The 11,495-nt window shown below is 37.6% G+C and overlaps 1 non-coding gene across 1 annotated transcript; it reads right to left on the bottom strand.

Moving 5' to 3' along the window:
• Nucleotides 1–1,720: 1,720 nt before the first annotated feature.
• LOC131175654 (small nucleolar RNA R71) lies at nt 1,721–1,827 on the bottom strand. The gene has a single exon (XR_009145846.1). It is a non-coding gene; the product is annotated as a small nucleolar RNA R71 (small nucleolar RNA).
• Between the last annotated feature and the right edge of the window lie 9,668 nt (nt 1,828–11,495).

The following is an 11,495-nucleotide window of genomic DNA, read 5'->3' as shown; positions in this document are numbered from 1 at the left end:
TGTAGTGACACGCGGGCCATGTATCAGCCAATAGCCAGTTTCCTAATTTGGATCTAGCTCCAGTTTTTGACAGAGAAAAGAGACTTCTAATGCTTCTAAGACTCTAGAAACCTAACCCTAACCACTAAATATAAACAAAAATAGCAGAAAGAAGAAAAGGGGGATCCAGAGCTGGACAATGATACCTTCATCATTTTCTCACAGCAGCCTAGAAGAGTAGTGTATCAGTATCAAGGAGGAGCCTTCAACTGAAGTTCCACAAGATCAAAGCCGCAGATTCTCTTCGTTCTTTTGTTCTATTTCTTTAAGCGGACTTTTATTGTTCTTTTATTTTATTTTTATTATGTTTGCTGAATACACCATGAGTGAGTAATTTCCATATTCTGGAATTAGGAGAGTAATGGTTGTAATAATTATTATGAACAGATATTGAGTTTTATTTATTGGATTTGAGATTTGTTCTTTGATTTAATTTCTTGCGATCTTAATGCATGCTATGTGTTGGTACCCACTTAGTATTGATTATAGATATTAATTGAATAACTGAAAGGTGAAGATTAATATTAGAAAATCAAGATTTTGAACCTAGGAAATTTGACTTAGAGATAGGCTGATGACCTTTATGGAGTTCCATAATTAATCATAGGTTTTAAAGGATTTTTATTAGAACCGATCACCTACGAAAGTAGGGTTTAGCTCCAATTGAGACACACCTTAGGTGCCTTGAGAGAGGACCTAGGATACTTTAGGATTAATTTCCATCAAGGCAAACAATTCTCAATCCAATTAATAGACAAGATTACATCCATAATAAGGTTAAAGTGTAAAATCTTAATTCTAGAATTATTTTAAAATAGATTATTTCATTTTAAATTCATTACCTTTTTTATTCTCAATATTCAAAATAGACAAATTTCACTCCCCTATTTTATTCGATAGCCTAGACAGCTAAAATTGCTGTGTAGTATGGTACTTACTAGTTAAATTCCTCGTGGGATAATACTCTACTCATTACTTTATTACTTGTGTGCAATCCGTGCACTTGCGAGGTTGAAAAAGTAGCAAACAAGTTTTTGGCGCCGTTGCCGAGGAACTTAATTTTAGTAATAATAGGTGAAAGGTAATTTAGGCATTTTCATTTACAATTTAATTTTGTTTAATTCATTTTATTCTTTTATTCTCTCTCAGGTGATTGGTTTGGTGCATGACTAGAACAAAGCCAGAGGAGGAAGTTTTTGATTTGGATCCAGAGATAGATAGGACCTTAAGAACCATCAGGAGAGAAAGGAAATGCCAAGAACAAGATCAAGGAAATCTAGAAAATCCAATCATGGCTGACAACAATAACAACAGGCTAAGACTCTTGAAGGACTACGGAGCTCCATCTATACAAGGATTCTAACCTAGTGTTACAAAACCCACAGTGGATGCTAATAATTTTGAATTAAAATCGGCATGGCTCCAGATGATCCAACAGACCTAGTTTGGGGCTTCACCAATAGAAGATCCACATTACCACCTCCAGTGCTTGCTTGCCCTATGTGACACATTCAAGATGAATGGAGTCTCTGATTAAGCTATAAGACTCAAAGCATTCCCATTCTCCCTTCAAGATAGAGCAAGGAAGTGGTTACTTTCTCAACCAGCTGGAACATTCACCACTTGGGAAGATCTCTCACAAGCTTTTCTAGCAAGGTATTTCCCACCTGCAAAGACTAAAAAGTTAAGGGTTGAACTCAACACCTTTAGGCAAAAGGAAGGTGAATTACTCTATGATGCATGGGAGAGATATAAAGACTTACAGAGAGAATGTCCACACCATGGCATAGAGGATTAACTCCTGGTTTAGAACTTCTATAATGGGCTGATGGAGATTCAGCTGTAGATTCAGCCCTCTACAAGGAGCATAGTAGATTCAGCTGTAGAAGATGACCTGATGGAGAAAATAATGGACCAAACACTTGAACTTCTGGGGAGGGTCACGTATCACAACTGTGAGTGGTTAAATGAAAGGGGGAATACAAGGAGAATAGCAGGAATCCTAGAAGTGGATGCCCTAAGCATGATAAATGCTCAATTTGTCCATCTCACAAGAAGGCTTGATAGAATGCAAGCTAATGCTATAGGGATGAACAACCAACACTATAACAACTAAAACTATGATAGCAATGGAGAAGGATATATGACTTCAGCCGAATCTACTATGGAATACACCCTATGCAGCCATCGCCACCTCCTCAGAACCAATAACTTAAACCAAAGTCGACTATGGAATCCAAGATGGAAGGCTTCCTAGCAGCCCAGCAACAGCAGAATGAAATGATCAAATAGCTAGCTTCCAGAATGGACCAACTTGCCACCCACAACAAGATGCTTGAAAATCAAATTGCTCAGCAAGCAGGTTCTTCAAGCAAAACTGCTGGTAAGCTGCCTAGTCAACTGGAGATGAACCTAAGGGAGCATTGTAAGGTAGTTACATTGAGGAGTGGAAGAGTTTTAGAACAGCCAGAGGAAGAACCAACTGAGAGAACCTCTGATAAATTTGAAAACCAAACAAAGGAGAAAAAGGAAGAAGCTAAAGAGGATCAAGAAGAGGAAGCAAGGAAGAAAAAGAAGTTACCAGAACCATATCAGCCTCATTTACCTTTTCCTCAGGGATTCTAGAAAGCCAAATTGGACAAGTAGTTTGGAAAGTTTCTAGAAGTAGAAACTATATATAAACATTCCTTTTATAGAACCACTCTCTCAAAAGCCATCTTATGCCAAATTCCTCAAAAACATTTTATCAAAAAAAAGAAAGCTGGAGGATTATGAGACTATTGCTCTTATAGAGGAATGCAGTGCCATATTGCAAAACAAGCTGCTATCAAAACTCAAGGGTCCAGGAAGCTTCTCCATACCTTATCTTATCTCTAACATGAATATAGACAAAGTCCTCTGTGATCTAGGTGTAAGTGTAAGTCTGATGCTTCTATCGATATGAAAGAAGCTGGATGTAGGGGAGCTTAAACCTACAATAATTTCATTGCAACTGGCTAATCGATCTGTAAAATACCTGGTGGGCATCCTAGAATATATCCCTATTAAGGTGGGAAAGTTCTTTATCCTAGTTGATTTTATTGTACTGGAAATAGAGGACAACGTCCAACTTCCTATCATCCTGGGAAGACCTTTTTTGGCAACTGTTGGAGCTGTTATAGACGTTAAGAATAGGTAGTTAACTCTTAAAGTAGGAGATGAAGAAGTGGAGTTCAACCTGTTCAGCACAATGAAGCATAAACTTGAACCTGACGAATGCTTTAAGGTTGATATAATTGACAAGCAAGTTGAAAAGGAATTCCATAAAGCACACCTTAAAGACCCTCTTGAAGCATGCATCGTGCATAGCCACACAATAGAGAATGAGAACACAAAAATTACAGCTTGTGCACAATCCTTGATAGTTAATCCACCCCTACCATTGGCTCAAGTTTTCAAAGTAAAAAAGCTAAAAGAAGAACAACACAAAGGCAAGCCTCGGAAAAACACTAAACAGTTAGAAGTGTGGAGTGAAACCTTAGGTGCATTCAAAGTCAATGGGCAAAGGCTGAAGCGTTACTTTCAGGGAGAACACATAGAGAAGGGAGCCAACTGCACCTTCGACAACCCTTCAGACAGACCGTTAACAATAAAAGCAAAGTACAGCTAAAGACTATAAATAAGAACTTTTTGGGAGGCAACCCAAAATTTACAAATTTACTTTACTTTCTTTCTTATTTTATTTTTTGTTTTATGTTTGTTCATATTTTATTTCATAGGAACCCCAAATCTCAATTCTGGAAAAGCAAGGAACTGAAGGCAAGAGAGGAGAGGAATCATCAAGTCAAATCCACACAAGAGGAAATTGAACAAAACCGGGGAAGTAACTATGCTATTAATACTTGCATTGATCTCATTCATATAAATAGGAATACTCTAGCATGAATCAAGCATATAAAAAAGAAAAATGAAAAGCCAGAAGATTACACGAGCCGTGTAAGTACTTTGCATGCCCCGTGTAACATTTTGGAGCCCAAAACTATGACTGCATAGGCTACAGAAACTTACACGGGTTCACCCCAGTTAGAGCTACACGCACCGTGCATCATAGAGGGAGAGAAAAGTTTTTGAAATTAAGTGGGACAGAAGGTTACATGGGTCCCTGAGGTAATTTACACGGGCCGTGTAACCTATTCAGCAAGGCAACTTGAGGAACAGTAAGTTACACGGGTCCCCGAACAGAATTACACGGGCCATGTAACTGAGTAGAAGTGAGAAATTCCGGACAGAAAGTTACACGGGCCTATAGGTCAGGACCCATGTACTGATACATGACCCGTGTATCACATCACAGACGCGATACATGGGGTAGGAAATGTGTGAAACAAAGTGTCACAATGACCCTTTAAATTCACCTCTTGCCCTTAACCCGCCTCCCATTCCAAAACTCTTCCTCTCTAGTCCTCCTAATCTTTAAAAACCTCTCAAATCTCCTCTCCCCTCACCGAACCCTAGTTTTTCCCTCTCCCTAAGTCACCAATGGCTCCTACAAAGAGACCAACAAGAAGAATGGGCTCCTTCTCAAGGCAAGGAGGCGATTCCCCACCCTCACCTCCTCAACCATCACCTTAGTGCCCAAGAACAAGGCCAGCCCCACCTCTACCACCTCCACCACCTCCACCATAAGCTATCCCACAACCTCAACCACTACAATCTCAACAACTAGCACAACTAGAATTCTCCATCGCTTGGGGATTCCGCGATAACGCTCACAGTGATCTATGTGCTTGGCTTAACAATCGAAAAATAATCTCCACGAAGTATATGGACTTTGGGCTGCTGGAGCAAATAGGGCTACAAAACAAAATTAATGGTCTTCTTGACAGCATTGGGTGGACTAGATTCACCAAACTCCAATTCCCTGCCTACTGGGACACCACACTGGAGTTCCTTAGGAGTTTCAAGGCCACCTTATGGCCCACTGATAGGGAGGACAGGGGCAGGATTGAGTTTTGGCTCCTTGGTGTCGATCGGGTAATGAACATGGATGAGTTCAACACCATCTTTGTACAGTGTTGACTTCTGGCATTCTATAGCCCCGAACATAGAGGTTTGTAACTCCAGTAAGTCAAAATCTACGGGTATCACCATCCCTACTTTGCGGTACAAGCACCGGCTAGTCGCCCACACCATCATGGGCTACGGTGATAGCTTAGGCATGGTGAACACCAATGAGCTCTTCTTCCTCTAGTGTATGGTCACCAGGCAACATTGTAGCACGAGATTCTTCTTGTGAAACCACCTTCACTACCTATCTCACTAGCCGACAGGGCATATAGTGCTTAAGGGCCTCATCATAGCCATCACATTCCATTTCGGATTCGTTCTAGGACATCATTGGCTATGCTCCATCCCAGGCACCTCTAGGATTGATCAGACCATCTGCATATCCATGGGGATATGTAAGAAGGTTGGCAATACCTACTACCTAATCGATACCGAAGGGAATGTCATTCCTAGGAGGGAAGAAGCACGAGAAGACCCCCGTGAACCTTCACAGGCCCAGTGGGAAGCCTAAGAGCCACTCTATCATGAGTCTTCCACTCAAGTGCCTCCCTACATGCCACCATTAATGGACCCCATCATTGCATACCTTTAGCGCATAGAGACTGCACTGAACAACAGAATGCAAGTGCTCGAAGACAGCCTCCAGGAAGCCCATAACAAGCTGGACATAATTATTGAGAGGCTTGATGAAGAGGGACCATCATCACCATCAAAGACTTTTTAGAGTTAGGACTATAGGATATGTTCTTTAATGTAAAAATTCATATACCTTAGTCCTAAACTGCACCCATAGGTCTCTTTTACTTATTTTTTGTCCAAACTTTCAATCCTTAATACATAACATGGTTTTTCATAATTTTTGTGCTACCTTTTAATTTTGCATATTGTGTTGACATTGAGGACAATGTCAGATTTAAGTTTGGGGGTACAAATACATTTCATGGGTTGCATATCATTACATTGCTTAATTATACCCATATTATACTTGTGCATCAAAATTCCTCAAAATTTTGAAAATTTTGAACCTTGAACTTGTGAAACATAGAATTATAACCACAATTACTAATAAGCTAATAATTGGACTCCATGGGATCAAGGAATGAACATATCTGGTAGGCAAAAAGGACTTTAATATGTTGTCTGTGAAAAGCTTAATCTCCTTAGTGGAGCTAGACTAGTTAAACCTCTTCATAACTATTAATTTGTCACATTAAACTTGTAAAGTTAGGAGAATTTTTTTGAAATGTAGACAAACCTAAAAATGCCTCACCAGCTCTATAACATGTCTCTTGGACCTATCGAAGCGAAATCCTAGCATATACTTGATAAAGAGATGATTAAGGTATTTTTTGACATAACCTTATTAAGCCTTAACAACCCTAGTATATATATATATATATATATATATATATATATATATATATCCCTTGTAGCCAATTTGAGCTTATACTTTATCTGTATAAATTTCCTTGTTTACCCATAAAAATTCACCTAGCCCCTAGCCTAAACACTCACCTTACCCTTTTTGAGGAAGCCTAGTGCGCAAAGGATAGGTATATCAAGTGTAAAAGAAGTGTTAGTAGTATGCCCTAGAGCATATCATTTAGTATGTATCTTGTATATATTTTATTAATAAAAGGCAATTTCACTTTTCCATTTACATAATGTATTTATGTGTAATAGAAAAGGTCCATTGATATTTTGTTAGAAATTCTATTCTTAAGTTGTTAAGAATATGAGTAACAGTATTTCTACCACAAAGTATCATAAATTGGTTCACAATCGAGGATACTTCACAATAAGGACATGACTTATCCAGAAAGATTGTAATCATGTTTGTTCCCAAGTTATTTATATGAGATGTAAATAAGATGAAATGGTGAGTCTCATACCATATAATGAACATGATAGGCACTTATGCATGATAAGTAGGCCGAACCAGTGATACTTATGATAAGCACGTGGAGTTTACTCTTGTCAATGCATTGTCATAAATTGTCACACCTCACCTCTCTGTAAGGCATCACATGATCCCGTAGAATACCTAATGAACTACCGAACTCCACCTACCGATAACTCATTAAGTATCCTACAAGGGATTTTAAAACCATTTTCTTACATTTTGGAAGTGGTAAGCATTTTGCTAGGAATTAAAATCATTTATTCGAAGCTTAAAAACTAGTAAACATTTTTGTCCATTTTTATTTTTCTGCAAATTTTAGAAAAATTTTGGCTGAGTGCCGTCTGTATTTTGAGAAAACAGTTCTTCAAAACCTGTGAAAAACACTTTCAAATAATTTCATTTCGCAGCCTCAATCTCCAATAATATCCCAAACAATACAGTCAACCACAATTTAAATAAAAATTCACTTTTCAAAATATTGTTAAAATAATCACATTCATAAATGTGGCATTAAAATTAATTTTGCATACACAATCTTAATATACAGAAAGAAAATCCAAAATAATATTATTACTATTATATCTGTATAACTGCTCAAATTACAGAGATACATATGCATACTATCATATTTACATCAAACTAAACTACCAGGGTATAGACAAATACCCGTACAAAAATTCTTTAACTGCGCTCCTCTCTGACTGTAGCAGCTTACTCTGCTGCTATATCCTTTTCTTTATCTGCGACAGTAAAATAAGCTATCGCTGAGTATAAAAATACTCAATCGTGCACAATAAAAATTTGAAATGCAGTACATAAACATTCATTGACAAATCATAATTTAAATATTTCACAATCACATTTCCCAAATTATCAAAACTCATAATAGCATAATTTAGTCAAATAATTTAATAAACACAGTGTTGCTAATTCATACACAACTTAAGCCATGACACAAAATTTCTGATCAATGCCGTGTTGTACACCATGACAAAGCGATCTACAACCCCACTAATCGAAATCAATGAGGGAGGTGGCTAGCTAGCTAATGAGTACTCATCCGATCAACAACCTCAACTGGTAAACCAGAGAGGGAGGAAAAATAATCGATCTCACCCCATAAATGGAGGAGGAATAATAAGGCACTGTCATGCTAAGTGTGAATCAAAAATCTATTTCAAACATTTTATTCAAATAATTCATGAGAAATTCGATAAATTTCCAAAGCCATAGTATTATTCACAAAGTGGCAACACAATTCATGAGTAACACCAAATTTTCATAAATCATACTAAATCAATTTTTCAATGACAAAATGCTCAAACAAGGTTTATTGTGCACAAACCTGACGTGCGTCGCCTCTAGGCCTTGACTTAATCTCTTAGACCTTCCTGGTCTTTTTCAGCTGAAACAAAAAATTTATAGTGTCTCAATATCTTCACTTCATAATAATTCCAATAACTAATTCCAATACGTTTAAACTTACATTCTTGCAAATTTTCATGTTAAGGTTATTATTCAAGTTAAACTATTGACTTTTTTATACTTAAAAGGTATGGGAACTCCAACTATCCTCACATACCACATTTTGGTCACCAATTTTGTTGGTTTTAGTTGTTTTCTCAAAACTTAGGTCTTTTAAGCAAAATTGCAAATTTTCAGTTTTGGTGTCTTAGGTTGCACTGTTCCATTGGTCATGTTGCTGTTAGAATTTGGCTAAGGTTTCTTCATAGAAAATGTTCCCTATTGTCTTAACTTTATTCTCCTTTTTGAGTCACTCCGATTGGAGTTTTTTAGCTCAAGTTATAGCCATTTGAATCATGGTTGCCGGATTGGACTTAACCCAGATTTTCTGGGCAAATTCTGGTTCTAGCAGTTTTAGGTCACCAAAATTTGGTGACTAAATGACTTGGTTAAGGGCATAATTTGGATTTGTATTCTTCATGAAAGTTTTAGGTCTATATCTCAGCTTTCCACTGGTAAAATTTCAGGTCATTTAGACTCGCCTAGCCCAAGTTATGGCCGAATGAATTGTTCATTTGGTCATTTTTGTACAGGTCAGATTGCCTAAGTCCGGATTTGGTCAATTTGTTTACTAGGTTTTGGTTATTTTTTGGGCATGATTCCTAAATGAAAAATGTGTCATTTTGTGTCTAGTTTCATTACCAATTGGCCTAACACCAATTGGACTTGTAAATTTTCAGTTTTGGTCCCTGAAAGGGACCTTGGTCCTGCTGCCTGCAGCATGACCCTAAGCAATCCGAATTTGCATTTGGTTCCAACACTTCTAACATACTCCAATTGGTCACAAATGACCATTTCTCACCTCAAACTAGATCAAACACATTATTTAACAATTTATCACATTTTTGTCTTCCAAAACCCTAGGTGCCAAAACCCTAGTTCATGCCATTAATTAATTCCTAATCAAATCATTACACTAATCACATATTCAACATTACCCAACCTCCAAATCATATTATAACTTCATCAAACACTCCAATTCCCATCAACCATAGGCTGACCGAAATTCAGGTATAGTCCATATATAATTATGTTTGTTTCATTTTATATTAATTTCTAAGTTCATTCAATCATAAACACTAAAATTAACTAAAAATACAAAGTTTAGCTTACTAACCTTTCTTAGAACTTCAAATCCTTCAATTTTCTATCTTTTTCCCTTTCTTTCCTCTTTCAATCTTCTTCTTAAGTTGAGGTAACAAGCTTTGATGAGGTGTTTATGGAAAATATTAGGGTTAAGTGAGGGAATTCAAGCTTGAGTGCAAGCTTCAATGGAATTTTGGTGAGAGAATGGGAGAGAGAGGTGAGGGACGGCAAGGATGAAGATGAGTGTTTTCTTTTTTTTTTCTTTTCTTTTTCTTTTATTAGTTTATCCCTCAGGAAGACCAAAATTTAAACAAAATAAATTTTAATTATAATAATTATGGCATCATGCATGAGGTCATGCATGATGTCATCACTTTTTACTTTTCCTTTTTCTTTTTTTTTTCTATTTATTTTTTAATTAGTTCTTTAATTTAATTTCCGATTCTAAAATTTTCTTTTCTCTGGTTTTATTTGACAGTTAGGTCAGGAGTCAGCTTTCGGGGTCAATTGACCAAATTGCCCCTCGCTGGTTCGACCCGGTTTGAAAATAATTTAATATTTCTTCCGGATCCCTGACCTAATTATTTGACTGGCTTAACAATTCTTTTTCATGATTTTCTCTTTTCCACTGTGTTCGCACTAGTCCTAAGGACCGCGGCATCACATTTTACGATTCAAAATTTGAGTTTAAATCGACCTCGCAGTCCTTCCCGAGAAGGTCACCCATCGCTGTGACTCTCGGCTCATTTAACTTCTTGTGTTCTATTTTTCTTATTTATACTTTACTAATTGATAATTAGTAATTATTTGTGTTTAGAGCTTATCTAGTTGTCTTAAGTGTGGTTCTAATCTCCTCAATTGTCCAGATCGACACCGGTCATTGGAACAGTGAAATGTACCAGGCTATGCAAATAGGGGTATTACAATTCTCCCCCCTTTAAAATAAATTTCGTCTCGAAATTTTACCTGGTATCAATTTCTGAATAGCTGTGGGTGCTGTCTCCTCATGTCCTCCTCTCGTTCCCAAGTAGCCTCTTAGCCCGAATGATGGTTCCACAGCACTTTTACCAACAGTATCTGCTTGTTCTGTAGCTGTTTCACCTCATAAGCTAGAATCTCTATGGGTTCTTCTTTATATGTGAGGTCTGGATTCACTTCAATTTTTTGTACCGGTAGTACATGAGATGGGTCTGATTGATACCTCCTCAACATGGACACATGGAAAATATTATATACCTTCTCCAACTCTGGAGGTAGTGCCAACCGATATGCCAAAGGACCCACTCTTTCCAGAACCTCATATGGCCCAATGAAGCGAGGACTCAGTTTCCCCTTTCTGCCGAATCTCAAAATTTTCTTCTAAGGAGAAACCTTGAGGAATACTTTCTCACCCACTGCATACTCAATATCTCACCTCTTCAGATCAATATAGGACTTCTGACGGTCTGATGCAGCCTTGAGTCAATCTCTGATCAATCTGATCTTCTCCTCTGTCTGCTGAACAATTTCAAGCCCAATCATCTTCCTTTCACCAACATCATCCCAACACAGGGGAGTTCTACATTTTCTGTACAAAGCTTCATATGGAGGCATCCCAATGCTTGATTGGTAGCTGTTGCTATAAGCAAACTCAATCAAAAGAAAGTGTGTGTCCCAACTGCCCTCAAACTCAATTACACAAGCCCGTAGCATGTCCTCCAAGATCTGAATTACCCTTTCAGACTGGCCATCTGTCTGTGGGTGGAATGCAGTACTGAAGTTCAATCTAGTTCCTAGGGCTCTCTAAAGACTACCCCAGAATCTAGAAGTGAACCCAGGATCTTTGTCTGATACGATGGATACTGGCACTCCTTGTAGTCTCACAATCTCCTCAATTTACAAATTGGCCAATCTTTCT

The sequence above is a fragment of the Hevea brasiliensis genome, chromosome 17 (assembly GCF_030052815.1).
Source record: "Hevea brasiliensis isolate MT/VB/25A 57/8 chromosome 17, ASM3005281v1, whole genome shotgun sequence".
NCBI lineage: Eukaryota > Viridiplantae > Streptophyta > Magnoliopsida > Malpighiales > Euphorbiaceae > Hevea > Hevea brasiliensis.
This window is presented reverse-complemented; position numbering and strand designations above follow the sequence as displayed.